This window comes from Ursus arctos, unplaced genomic scaffold, assembly GCF_023065955.2.
Source record: "Ursus arctos isolate Adak ecotype North America unplaced genomic scaffold, UrsArc2.0 scaffold_7, whole genome shotgun sequence".
NCBI classification, from domain to species: Eukaryota; Metazoa; Chordata; class Mammalia; order Carnivora; family Ursidae; genus Ursus; species Ursus arctos.
The window spans coordinates 37,139,382-37,153,267 of record NW_026623089.1 but is presented as its reverse complement, the minus strand read 5'-3'; the positions used below and the strand labels follow the sequence as shown (position 1 = coordinate 37,153,267).

The 13,886-nt window shown below is 49.6% G+C and overlaps 1 long non-coding RNA gene across 2 annotated transcripts in view; it reads right to left on the bottom strand.

Moving 5' to 3' along the window:
• Positions 1–6,838: 6,838 nt before the first annotated feature.
• Positions 6,839–13,886, bottom strand: part of LOC130543005 (uncharacterized) — a 56,870-nt gene continuing 49,822 nt past the window's right edge. For both annotated transcript variants that reach the window (XR_008957979.1, XR_008957978.1), the window contains exon 2: positions 6,839–9,692. This is a non-coding gene — a long non-coding RNA (uncharacterized LOC130543005). The remainder of the gene's footprint in view (positions 9,693–13,886) is intronic.

The window sequence follows — 13,886 nt, the reverse complement described above, 5'->3', positions numbered from 1 at the left end:
TTATCTCACAGTTCTGTGGGTCAGAAATCCAGGCACAGCGTGATGGGGCCTTCTGTGCAGGGTCTCAGATGGCTGAAATCTGGTGCGGCCGGGACTGAGCTTCATCTGAAGTTCTGGGTCCTCATCCAAGCTCATGGAGGTTATTGCCAGGATTCAGTTCCTTGCTGTTGCAGGACTTGAGGTCCCCATGATCTTGCTGGCTGTTGGCCGGGGACCACTGTCAGCTCCTAGAAGCTGCTCTTGGAGCCTTGACACATGGATTCCTCTACAATACGGCGCTTTGCTCCTTCAAGGCCATCAGGAAAATCCCTGGCTTCAAATCTCTCTGATCCATTTTGAGGGACCACCTCATTAGATCAGACCAAACCAGGATAATCTGCTTTGCCACTAACTCAAAGTCAGCTTGTTAGGGGTCTTAACTGCAATACCCCTTCTGTCACATAATGTGACAGAATCCTGGGCTTGAGATCCCATCATATTTGTAAGTCCTGCTTACACTCCAAAGCAGGGTATGATATACAGCCTGTGCACCAGGGGGCAGGATCTGGGGGCCGTCCCAGAATTCTGCCTGTCGCTCGGGAGGAGCCATCATGGAAGCAGATCCTTCAGCCTCAGCCAAGCCTTCAGGGGACAGCAGCCCTGGCCAACATCCTAACGTCAACCTCTGGCAGACGCTGGGCCAAAACTGCCCAACTGAGGAGCTCCCAGATTCCTGACCCTCAAGACTTGCGTGATATAATCAATATTTGCTGTTTGCAGGTGCTATATTTTCAGGCAACTTGTTACACAGCCGTAAATAACTAATACAGACTTTTATGAAAAGAGCAGTTACAAACAGTGGGAAGATGTTGCATTAAAGGAGGGAGAAAAAAAATCCCAACAAAACTTCTTTCTATTTTCAAAGACAGAGCTTTCCTGTGGGCCTTTGTCACACCAGCCAAAGACTCTGAGTTCCGCTGCGCTCACCCCTGGATCCCTTCCCTCCTGGGCTGGGCCACAGTGCCAAACCACCGGCCCCATTTCCCAGGGTTCTGGGGCCTCCTGGTTCGTTCCAAGTTTCTCCCCAACATTGTCCTTGTTTCGCATTAATACCTTACTCCGTGCTGAGTACCAAACTCGTCACCCTAAGTGTCCTTGACCTTGCTGGGCATCCCAGCTTTGGGAGGGAGCTGGGGCAGCGGAAGGCGGAGCTTGGTGGCCCTGAAGAGGGCGCATGTGGGGCTTCCCACACCCTGGCTTAAAGCCATGTCTTGATTTAAGCTATTTCATGGTGGGAAGCGACACTCTCAAATCTGGGTGGTTTTCCTCCCAAGCTGTGAACTCAGCACTAGATGACAAATCACAGCATCTCTTCCGTCTGATGGTACTGCCACCCCCGCGCGCTGCCTCCACTCCCGACAGTGATGGCGAACTCCAGGGTCTGCAGGAGGCAAACCCCCAGCCTTCTCCTTGAGCTGGGCTGAGTAAAAAGGGCAGGGTAGGCTTCAGTCCCCTGTCCTTGCCACTCGTGGGAATCTGCTGCCAGCCCAGCCTGGACAGAGGAGGGGCAGAGGGTCCTGAGAGCCCCATCCTTCACCGTAGCCAGGGACGAGAGAAGCTGTTCCTTGAGCAGCAGCAGATCTGAGCCAAGTGCCAGTTCCCGGCCCAACAAAGCCAAGGCTGCCACGATCACTATTTCAGGTCAGTTCACCTTGAGCTTGAAGGAGCAGTCAGTCGCCAGCAGGCTCGGTGTGACACAGTGCAGACCCCTCCCCCGCCCCTGCTGGCGGTGAGTAATTGGCACTAAACACGGGATGTGTCTGGATTTAATCTAACCTGAGCTCAATTACTTGACTCGCTTGATGGAAAGCTGCCCGGGCTCCAGTGTTTAAGCGAAGACGGCTCTGAGATCTTCTGATCCCTGCAGCGCGGTCCTGCCCTTCCCCCAACCAAGGCTGGCAGGGGGATGTACCCACTCTGGGCCGGCAGCCCGCTCTCCAGGTGCTTCCCCGGCCATTACCTCGTCTGATGCCCAAGACAGAGGGGCTCACAGGCTGGAGTGTGGTTTAGATGCAGCACCCCTGTCACTCGGCTGAGAAGATGGGAGCTCTGAGTCAGGCACCTGCCCCAGGGGCAGAGCACAAGTAGCTGAGAGGAGAGAGAGAGAACCATGGTTGTCCCTTCCCACATCATTGTGACCGAATGGGGCTCAGCCTCCCAGCACCCCCAGAGAGGGCGACTAGCCAACAGAGGCCCACTGGGAGAGACCTGGTCCCTGGCTCTGAGTCAGCCCCCTGCGCCCCCGTCCTGCACCTGCACTTGATTTTCTGAAGCCTGCCTGTATCTCTCAGCTGGAATCATACCAGCCTCCCAGACCTCTCCTCCCACAGAACAAAAACACCTTGCACAGGGCTGGAGAGGCCCAAACCCCAACCCCTTTCCTTTCCCCCCATGTCTTCATACCTTCAGGCTCACTTCCAGCCCAGCCCCTCAAAGCGTCTCCGCTTCATCTAGCCCATACCTTTGAGAAGGTGTCTCTGCTGCCTCCAGCCCGCCTCTGAATTTGGCAGCTCTTGCCGTGGAAACCTCCCCCAGAGCACATGCGGGTGCTGCTGGAGGTGCTGGTTCCTGAGCGGCCGTCTCTCCCTCCTGAACATCGTTCTGTCCCTTGCAGACAGCGGGTGTTAGCGGGCTTGTGCACCATCGAGGAGAACAGAGTTCTCTTCACTCTGTCTCATATAAGCGCACGTGTCCCCTGTGTTACAGCCACAGGCCTCCCCCTGCCTCCCAGCCTGGCCCCTGCTGGGCTTGGGGCAAGCAGGAGAGTCCTGGAGGGAGCTCTCAAGCAGGAGGTGGGAAATGTCCAGCTAGAACAGGCTTCTGTTTGCTTCTGGGCTGAGTAGGCACACCCAGGCAGTAATCAGGCTGCCAACTTGGAATCTTGCCCTGACTTCCATCCGGATGTCATAGCTCCCCCCAAAGGGCTGCCCTCCGGACCCCTACCCTGAGTTGGAGAAAATTAAAAGGACATGCAATTGGAAGGCAATCAAATCCTCTCTCATTATTTTTCTCTTAAAACTCTGACTCCCAGGCTAAGATGTTGTCAGTGGGAGAAACAGAAAACTGTGTTATCTTAGACATATTTTTGAATGAAAAGTTGAAGCAATTGGTAATCACTAAAAGGCCATAACACAGTTGGTTAACTTGATCTGGGCCAAAGTTAAAATCCCTCGGTTTGAATCCTGGCTCCACCATCAATTAGCTGTGCCTCAGTTTCCTCATCTGCAGGATGCAGACAATGTCAGCATTTGTGTGGTTGGAATGCTGTGAAGATTGAGTGAACGTATGAAGATAGCTTAGAACAGGGCCTGGCCTCCACTGCGCTCACAGTACATGTGATCACACAGGACGCATGTTCCGAGGGGGCTGAGGGAGAGCGGGGAGTCAGAGGCGGAGGGCAAGATGATGGACCAGAAGACGGTGCCAGCTGTCAGGACTCTTCTTTGGGAAGAGGAAGGAGAAAAGGCCGGCCTGGGACCTGGGCTCAGGAGGGGATGAGAAGGAAGCCCTGGGGCTGCAGAGCATGGAGACAAAGACATTGCTTGGGTCCCAGGCTGAAGGCCAGGAGCTGCTCGGGCCATGCTGTCGTCATGATGAGGTCAGAGAGAGAAACAGAACGCAGGCCTGGGCCACAGGAAGAAGCTGCAGGCTCAGGATGAGGAAGAGGGTTGCAGATTAGCTGGGAAGGAAGCCAACATGTTTTTTGGGCCCCAGGACCCAACTGCACACACTTCAGGGGTGGGATACATAGCATAATCCTGCAAAATTAGTGAAATTTAGGAATATTTTTTCTTGGGGAATTGATAACTTTGTATTTGGGTTTAAGTTTTCCTGCCTAGATGAGTAAGTGACAACCACCCACCTCTGTTCTGAATTTTTTTTTCCTGGGGTTGCATTGCCTAATATTGAGTCAGGAGCCAGGCTCACTCTTGGCTCATCTACCCACCAGGGCTTTTTTAAAATAGGGAGATTTGTGGGTCCCACTCCAGGAATCCTAAGCCAGCAACTCTGGAGGAGTAAGCACAGGCATCTACGATTATAACAAGCACCCCAGTGACTGATACACGGGATGTGGGACCCTACGAGTGACACAGACTGGGGTCTTACACACTGGTGAGACTAACAGCAAGAGAGGATTCAAAGACCAAGAAGCACAAAATTTCTTTCCCAGACCTCAAGTGAAAACAGTTCAAGGCAAGGAGCCCATACCTTCTCTTTATTTAGAACTTTCTAGAGCAACAGTCTTCAAAGGAACTTCCTGCAGTGATGAAATGTTGTAAATCTACAGTGCCTGATCTGGTAGCCACTAGCCACAGGTGGCTATGGAACACTTAACATTTGTCAAATGCAAGTACATTTTTAATTTCATATGTTTTTTAACCAATTTTAACTTAAACATTTATAGTCCCGCGTGGCTGGTGGCTACCATATTGGGCAGTAGAATTCTGGAGGAATGTGGATTACAGAGAGATTAGACATGGGGTCAGCACTGGCTGTAACTCAGTTCCACACCCATATGCACACATGCGTGCACAGACACACACACACACAAACACACACACACACGCACATCTAACAAAGATAATCATCAAAAGTGCTAACGAGTGAAAGAGCTTCACTTGAAAATTGGTTCAGTGGAAAGGAGAGAGCAAGGCAAGTCATCTATGTGGGGTACTGAGCCTTGCAACATGTCAGCTTCTCTCTCTCTCTCTCTCTCTTTTTTTAAGATTTATTCATTTATTTTAGAGAGAGAGAGAGCGAGCACCAGCAGGAGGGGCAGATGAGGAGGGAGAGAGAATCCCAAGCACAGTGCTCAGCACAGGGCTCAAGCCCACAACCATGAGATCATGACCTGAGCCAAAACCAAGAGTCAGACGCTTAACCGACAGAGCCGGGCACCCCATGTCAGCTCCTCTCTTAAGAAATAACAAGGGGAAGAGGGTGGCCGTCCCCACGGCCCACCGGCATACCTATATCTCACTCGACTGCAAGCAGATCATTCCACTTCGCCACCATGCTGCAGAGTCAGATCAGTAGTGAACTAAGCTGCAGGCTGGGTGTTGGGAGGTGGCTGATATACCCAGTGACCCGAACACTATACCAGGAGCTTCTGTAAGGTCATGAGCTGACAGGGGCTGAGACTAAACGAAAACCCAAACCAGGGAAGCTGGCAGGGTGCCCACGGCAGAAGGGAGAGATGGTTGTCACTGCTTAGGGATGTCAGCAGGTGCAATCTTCTTCGCCCCCAGCCACTCTGGGTCCTGGCTGAGTGTGACTCTTGCTCCGAAGAGTTGATTTTTTCCCTAAGAGTATTAAAAGCACCATGAGGCACCTAACATTGTAAGACAATGTGAGGCAGGAATGGGCATGTCTAGATCAGGCGACATGGACTGGATTAGATACCCCCTGGGCGAGTGTTAGGGGGCCTGACAAGGGCCTTACTCAGGTGAAAAAGGATTCTTTTAGCTCTACTATGGGTTGATAGGTGTAACAACAGCTCTCATCTGAATATTGGCCTGTAGACAACAATGCCACTTTTTGGCTCATTCCCTGAGATTTAGAGACCAAACCTTATAAGGCATTTGTGAAAACCAAATGTCTGACACCTTTGCAGGATGTGTGAAGCCAGGGACAGACATTTCTGGCATGTTTCCTGCTTTCTGTAAGCAGTGTCAGGCCTGTGATATGCTAACGAGGTCATTATGGAAATCACAGGAAGTCCAGGAGGCGCAAGGAGCTCCCGGAACACCAGACAGCCTGGCATCATGGGCCTGGGAGCTCTTGCAGCAGTGCCCCCAAATTCACATTGAAGTCCAGAGAGAGTTCCATGTCCCCCGGGCAGCCTGTTGCCATACACGTCCTTCTCTGAGGTGTCTGGCCTCAGCCACGTGGCGAAGCCTTGAGTCAGTACGAAAATGCACATGTGTGAAGCCATTGGCCACCAGGAATGAACGACCACTGGCTGGTCCTGGTCCCCCAGAGACAGTGGATACAGAGCAATCTGCCATTCGACTAGCGAGCACTCCCCAAATCCTCACCATCTCCTCTGAGGGCGTCGGGTCCGAGCCTCAGAGGTTATCTGCCAAGAGGGCCCAGGCCCTGAGACGGGCTGGAGGGACCCATCTGGCCAGCAGAGTGAAGGGCCGCATCCCCCTCGGTGGGCATACAGAGCCCACGTGCGGACTGTGCTCTGGGGCGGTGGTGCAGCCCTTCGCCCTGCTCCGGACGTGTGGACACCATCTTGAGCTTCCATGACTTTCCCACGAGCCAAGCACAGAATGTGACAACAAAGACTCTAACGGGGGATCTGCTGACAACCTGTTTTGCCTCTTACCTGTGCCCTCTCTGTTAACCGATGTGGAGCGGTAGGGTGACTATCTGCCCCCCCCCCACTCCCTCTCGGGAGTAGGAGAGATGTCCTATGCTGACGCTGTCACACTCGACACCTCTCCCCTCTCGCCTGGCGTGTACCTTGCTAAGACAGGAATGGTTATAAAAGGTAATGTGAGGGACCCTGTTGATGGAACTGCTCTGTATCTCGACTGGTGGCAGTCACGTGAACTGGCAGGTGATAATTTGCCTAGAGGTAAACACACAGAGACACATGCAAGCTGGTACAGTCTAAGTAAGGCCGCTCGTTGTAACCATGTCAGTTTTCTGCTTGGGACCCTATATACAGTTTTGCCAGACATCACCATGGAGGGAAACTGGGGGACATCTCTCCATACTATTTCTCACAACTGCACATGAACCTACAATTCTTTAAAAAATTCTTTAAAAAAAATGGAAAACATTAATGCTCATAGTGCGAAGTGTGTTTGATTTATTTTTTTCAGGTGTACAACATAATGATTCATTATTTGTATATATTGCCAAATGATCACCACGGGAAGTCTAGTTAACATCTGGCACCACACACACTTACAAAATTTTTTTCCTGAGATAAGAACTTTCAAGACTTACTCTTGTAGCAACTTTGAAATATGAAACATAGTATCATTAAGTATAGTCACATGTTATCTTACGTCCCATGACTTATTTATTTTATATCTTTTGACCCCTTCATCCATTTATTTATTTATTTTAATTTTTTATTACGTTATGTTAGTCCCCATACGGTACATCGTTAGTTTTTGATGCAGTGTTCCGTGATTCATTGTTGGCGTATAACACCCAGTGATTTAAGCTACTTTAAGAAAGAGGCAGCTGAAGCCCAGAAGGACCCTCCTTCATCGCATCTGTCCCCCCGGGATCCCAGGACTCGCACTCACCCCCCAGCACGAGGAACTGAGGACAGCCGGCAGCCTCCAGGCAAGTGCTGGGAGGAGCATTTCAACAAGGGGAGCCAGGGGGCCGAAGGGTGAGAGTAAATCTAGGGGGAGCTCTCCAGAGGCCTGGGGTGTGCGTGGGGTTCCCGGTTTGACTTGTGCTCCTCAGGGGTCAGTTTCACTTTTCCAAATCTGTTTATGATTGTTATGCTTGTTATCAAAGCAGTTTACTTTAAGTAAATGTCATTAAAATTGATGAAATATGGGTGCAAAGAGCATAGTTTCTCTGAAAATTAAATGGTAACGTTTGAAAAAACTTGCTAAAGTTTGAGCCACTGAAATATAATGCTATTGAATTAGGTGTAGCAGAGCAGCGGTAAATTATTGCAGAAATGAAATAGTGATATCCCAATAGGATCCGACAAGCAGAATGTTGCAACAGTTTTAAACTTCTTAATTCTTTTAAAGAAATGACCACTGGAATTTGTAGAGGATGCAGTATAGACAGGATTTGTGCAAGAAAGACGCTATGGAACTCCTACAAAGCTTTGGCTTTATATCAAAAGATTAGGGAATAAAAGTTCATGTATAAGTTTAAAGTGACATAAAATATTTATGATGCCCAAATATTACTTGTGTGATTTTTTGCTTAATTGGCTTTTTGATTAACAAACCAACCAGAGACCCCAAATCCATTGGATCGAAGAACTACGTTCCAAGGTCTAGCTAGAAGAGGGAGCATGAGAGAGAAAATCAAGTAACTCAGAGTAAGTGCAGGACTGAGTCCCTGCGCCGGAGAGCTGGCAGGACGCTGGTGGGTGGGCGGGAACTGAGGGAGACCAGCGCTCTGTCAGGGACCACAGGGTGCGGAGCGAGGCTGTGCCAGCAGCATGACGATTTCAGGGTGGGCTTTGAGATGCAGTGGGCGCTACAGAATGAGACCCCTGGGCGCTCTAGCATCCATGCACAGATCCCCTTGCCCACACTGTCCTGGGGACTGGTGAAGCCAGGACCCTCGATTCTGAGAAAAACCATTTCACTTCACATTTTTTACAGGGCAGCAGCATTGTAGAGAGTTGTATGTAAATCACATGGCCACAAACCCGCGTGAGGCTCGTGTTCCTGGTTCTGGGGACGGTCTTGTGCTAATAAGGAGATAGTGAGCGATGCCTTTTGTCCTACAGATGCAGAGTGCTTCACAATGTCCCAAACGTTTTCTACTCATCATAACATCTTAAAACACTTGTTTTTCCTCCGTTGTTCTCATATTCAGCGTGTTGTTCTCATATTAAGCTTGAGAGACATGAGCTATAATGAAGCACACGGCTTTAGGGTGAGCTCTAGGTTCAAGCCCTGCTTCTACCACTTGGCAATTTTCTACTCTTGAAACTTACTTAGGCTCGCTCACTCCTGTCTCCTCACTTCTGAAGCAGGGAGAATAAGGCCCACGAGGCAGTGTTAAGGAACAGCCTCAATTATTACCAAGACGACTTGCTATCATTCGTCGACCACTCTGTGCCATCACTCTTCTGGGAACTCTATGGTTACACTCCAGGAACCGCCACAACGATACATTAAGGTACTACCCCCATTTTACAGATCTGGAAACCAAGACTCGTGTTGTTAAATGACTCAGTTGAGGGCACAAGCCATTAAGTTATAAGAGACAAAAGTCAAAGCCATTAAGTTATAAGAGACAAAAGTCAAAGCAACTGTGTTTAAGAGTGTAGCCTCTTCACTACATGAGAAACTGGCTCCCGTGCATCCAAAATGCTCCTGGTTGTGATTTCCTGTGGAAGTTCCTTCCTCCATGGACATCCCCTCTCTCTGGATGTTCACTCCTGCACAGATATTCCCTTTGCTTTCTTTCATCTTTTCCTATATACCGGAGACAACCAGGACCCCAGTCCATTGCCCTCCGAGCAGACAGAAATTTCTATGATAGCCCCCAAATGCAGGCAGTGTCCAGAAATACTTAGGCAATGTAGGATCCAAAGAGAATGCATGGTACAAGAACACAATGGACGTAGTTTAAAGTCAAGCCCACTGCCTCAGTAACTCTGTGATGTCCACGGCCACAGGCTGAATTTCTCCAGTAACAAGCTTCTGGTAGGTTCTGTATGGCCATTTGGCTTACATTTCTCAGGAAGTGTCAAACCGTACAACTCTGAGCAGAACAACATAAAGAACACGTGTTCCCTCGTGTTCATCCAGCATGCTTCTTCAGCACAAATTGATCATCTGAATCCCAGGCGAGGCCAGCCTCCTGACAAATAGCTCTCAGAATAAGGCAAATCGTCGTTGACTGCTCAGTCTCAGGCACGTTGCTGCTCCAATTCGTTTAAACTTCATAATCACCACTCGAGGTAGACATCACGATCAGCCCTGCGTTGTAAATGAAAAGGCAGACCGTGAGGGCAAATAGCGACTTCCCAGCTGGTGCCGGGATTCCTGGCTTACATAGTTTTTAGTTCTCAGTGATGTCATTGCAAGTGTGAATTTGATGTTGTGACAATTCCTATCAAGAATGAGTAGAAGAGCCTCGAGGACATTATGCAAAGTGAAATAAGCCAGTCACAAGAAAGACTAACGCTGTAGGATATGAGGGGTCTAGTGCAGACGAAGTCATAGATACAGAAGGTAGAGTGGTCGTCACCAGGGGCTGAAGGGAAGGAGGAATGGACGGTTGTTGTTTAATGGGTATGCCGTGTCCATTTTTGCAAGATGAAAGGTTTTGGAGATTTTATGCCCAACAATGTGAGTGTACTTAACACTACGGATCTCACACGTAGTAACAATGGTCACGACGGTAAATCTTATGTTATGTAAGTTTTACCACAAGGTTTTGTTTTCAAAACAAAGAATGAGCGGAAGATGAATACCCGTCATGTGCTGGGCTTCCTGTACTTTCACTTTCCCATAATTAAGGTTACTGTATAGCACTGTATGCTCAGGACGGTCTCAGTGCACTCTCACTGACATTGTACAATGACTCACGGTGGCCTTTTCACTCTTAAAAGTGTCGTGGGTGATAATCATTTTGCTCCTCTTATCCAATACGCCTTTGGTAGCAAAGAACAACCAGAGAACTTAAAGGTAGGGAGCACATCGTGCCTGTCATTAGCATCCCCATTCATTCATTCGCTCCTTCATTCATTTACAGAAGGATCTCTGTGTACCCTGTACCTGTGACCACTCTGGGCCTGCCATTTGTGTTCAGGTGACTGTCTTCCCAGATAGCCTGTGGGTTCCTCAAGGGCGGGACTGACATCTACTTCCTCTAATGTCCCCAGATCCCAGCCCAGGGCCTGACACACAGCAGCTTCCCAGCAGATGTCTGCTGAATTCCAAGATGTCCTGGTCCCACAGCTGAAAGACAGCAGCGAAGGATGACTGGCCCTCATTAGTGTTGAACCCTCAGAATGGCCTTTCCCCTCCGCCCTTGGGGAAGGCCTCTTTGGATGGGCAAAAGGAGAGCAGGGGCTTCAGCTAAATTTCTCTCATGCATGTTATCCACTTCCAAGTGCCTTGTACGGTCTTTATCTTTCCCGATGATGCTATGTTTTATTTTTTAAACGAACTTAGAAACATTTCCATCAGTCCTGAGATAGATGCTCACAGTAAGCCAATCAATGCTTGAGAAAGCTTGTCCTTGTCCCCCTAATATAAGTTACTCATTTATAAATCAGAGCTTTGAAACTCTGGTGCAGTGGCTCAGCCAGCTGGGCTAATTAGCTCGGCTCAGTGGCAGGTTTTGTAAATCTGGTCTTGGTTTCCTCTTTCCAAGGCAGCGCTGCCCTCAAGGTGAGTTTCAGGGAGCCGTGTCCTCAGATGCTGCACATGTGTCTCCAAGTGTGGGGTTGAATTACATCCTTGCTTGAGTGTTGTTAGGCTTTCCTCTGATCTCCCATGACCCGTGGTCATTTAGGAACTCAGGGATGGCCTCTCCATCTTCCAAGTTGCTTAAGATCTCTGATTCCAGGAAGGCAAGGAGCTTAACATGTTCTGGTCATCTGCTTACTTCCTCCTCCTCCTCTTCAGCACACTAGATTTGGGAGCTCAAGACCCCGGGGCAATGAGAGGAGAGGCCTAGAGAGGAGCGCTAAGTAAATGTTAATGAACCAGCAGGTTCAGATTGGAATGCCTTTTAGGGATTTCAGAAGAGTTTTGATAATTTAAGCCCAGCATCTGGATGGCATTTGGCTGAAGAACCATCACGAGCTACCCCTTGGCCAGTCTTGCCCAGAGTGCATCCTTTTTATCAGTCTTTTCAAAACAACCTCGGTTTTATTTATCTTCTCTAGTGTATTTTTTTCCTATTTTACTACTTTCTGTTCTCATCTTGTGTTCTTTCTTCTACAAACGTCCTCAAGGTCTTAATACACATCTTAGTTGTTGATTTATAACTTTCTGGGGATCGTTTTTTTTCTTTTTCCTGATGTGTGTCAGATTCAGTAGGGTTCTTCTTTTGACAGAATGCCATGACGTGTCCTGTGTGCATTCGGCTAATGACTAAAGGTGAGACAATTGTCTGTCAAGGGGGCTCCGTTTAAGGCAGGAGACAAGACAGTACATGGTAAGTGTTCAGTTAATAACACAGTAGAACTGACTCTAAGATTTCAGAGGAATTCTTATCAGTGACAGTTCCAAGGAGGAGGGGGGCCAAAAAGTCAGTCCCTGTAGGACAGCCTGAATCTGAGTGGACTCAGAGGCATTGAAGGGAAGGCCGGCAGAGGCACCTTCACAAGCTTGCCGTGATCCAGGGGAAGACCTCTCCCAAGGTGAGGAGACTGTGGGGCAAAAGGAGTCAAGACCACAGTGCAGAGGACCCAGTGCTGGGCACCCGAGAGCAGTGTGTGCGTGCAGGGAGGCATCCTGGAAAACTCGGAGCAACAGCACTGTGAGCAGAGTGAGATTAGAGAGGGAGGGCTTGACGTGGAGACACTGGAAGCAGGGGGACCAGCAGGGAAGGAACTTTGGGGAAGATCACGAGTAAGTTGACAGAACGGGAGGATGTGGACTGGACGACTGTCCATCTGAGCTTCTGGAGGCAGGAGGGGCGGGGGCAAGCATGTTTCATGTGTGCTGCTGCCCCAGTTCAGACACAGCTGGGGCCGCTTAACAAAGAGTCTTCACGACGAAGTTATGAGTCCAGCCTTAGCCAGAAGACGGCGGCATGGCCACACAGCAAGTGGCGGCCAGAGAGGCTGCACCCCAGGCTTCTACCATATCCCGCCTCCTTTCCAGGCCTTCACCCAGGTCACTTTGATCCTGTCACCTTACTTCCTTCAGAGCACTTATCATGAGCTGCAGTTCTTTTCTTTGTCCACCTGCTTGTTGTCTGTCCGTCTCCACTACAATATGGCTACCCAAGAGCTCCCCTCTGAACCCCCAGTGCACATGATATAATAATACACCTGGCATAGAAGGGGCTTCATGCGTGTTGGTTGAAATAAAGCAACACACCTTCACCCTGGCATCTTTATCTGTCACTTAGGGGCCAGGGCGTCACTCCCAAGGGGAGCCACAGTGGGGTAGAAGGCCTGGCCCATTCTATAACCAGCCCCCCATGGATTCCAACACAGCTTACCAGCCCTGTGGCTCTAGGGGCCCCAGCTCCTACTTCTGAAAAGTGGGAATCCTAACTTACAAGGCCATTGTGACAGTAAGACAAAGCATATGAAGTGCCCGGCCCGGCACAGATGGTCAGTAAACAATTGCTACTCCGGTCACACCTGATGACCTCACATGGTGCTTTGTCTGTTTCGTGGTTTTGTTCTTTTTATTCAATGTTTCTAAAAGGAAAGTGACCCGGGTCACTCAGGACATAGGGGCTGATGACCTCAGGGATACTAGAGGTGCAAGGGAGAGCAAGGGCCTGGGTTCCCTGAAGCCCCTGGTGGAGAGGAATTACTCCTCCTGCTTCAGGAGACCTTGTCCCAGGCTGCAGGAAACACTCCTGTGGCACCCCAGCTCTCCAGGCAGGGGGTGAGGACTTTAAAGGTTATAAAGGAGTAGGTTTAGACCTTGAGGGGGTTCTTACGTTTTTCAGACCTGCCCCAATAGTATGAGTCAAAATTTCCCATTAAGAACTTAATAGTCATTACTCAGGAGAGAAGATATAGGAAAAGGAGAATTTGGGCCTCATAGAGGCTTAACAAAATCCTTCATATCAGTTAACCCCCCCCTTGGCTTCAAGGAAACACTCTCTCCTCCTGATTCTGCAGTTTCATTTTCCCCTGGTTGTCCTCCCCCTCCTCTGGGGTCCACTTCAGGCTCTTTGTGGGTCCACCTTCCTCTACCCCAATAAGCACTGGGTTCCCGTCTACACTCTTACTGATTTCTTTTTCCAGGGACACCCTCATGCTTACAGCATCATCTAATTGCCCAGAATGATTGACATGTCCCCCTTGCTCGTCCCACCTCTCTGCTTCAGACCCACATGCCTGACCACCTGCACAGCCCCTCCGTTTGGTGGCTCCAAGCATCTCAAGCTGAACATACCCCATGCCCCAAATCTGCTCATCATCTTTCTCTAAAGGCCCCTCTCCAGGTCCTTCGGCTCAGTGCATGACTTCC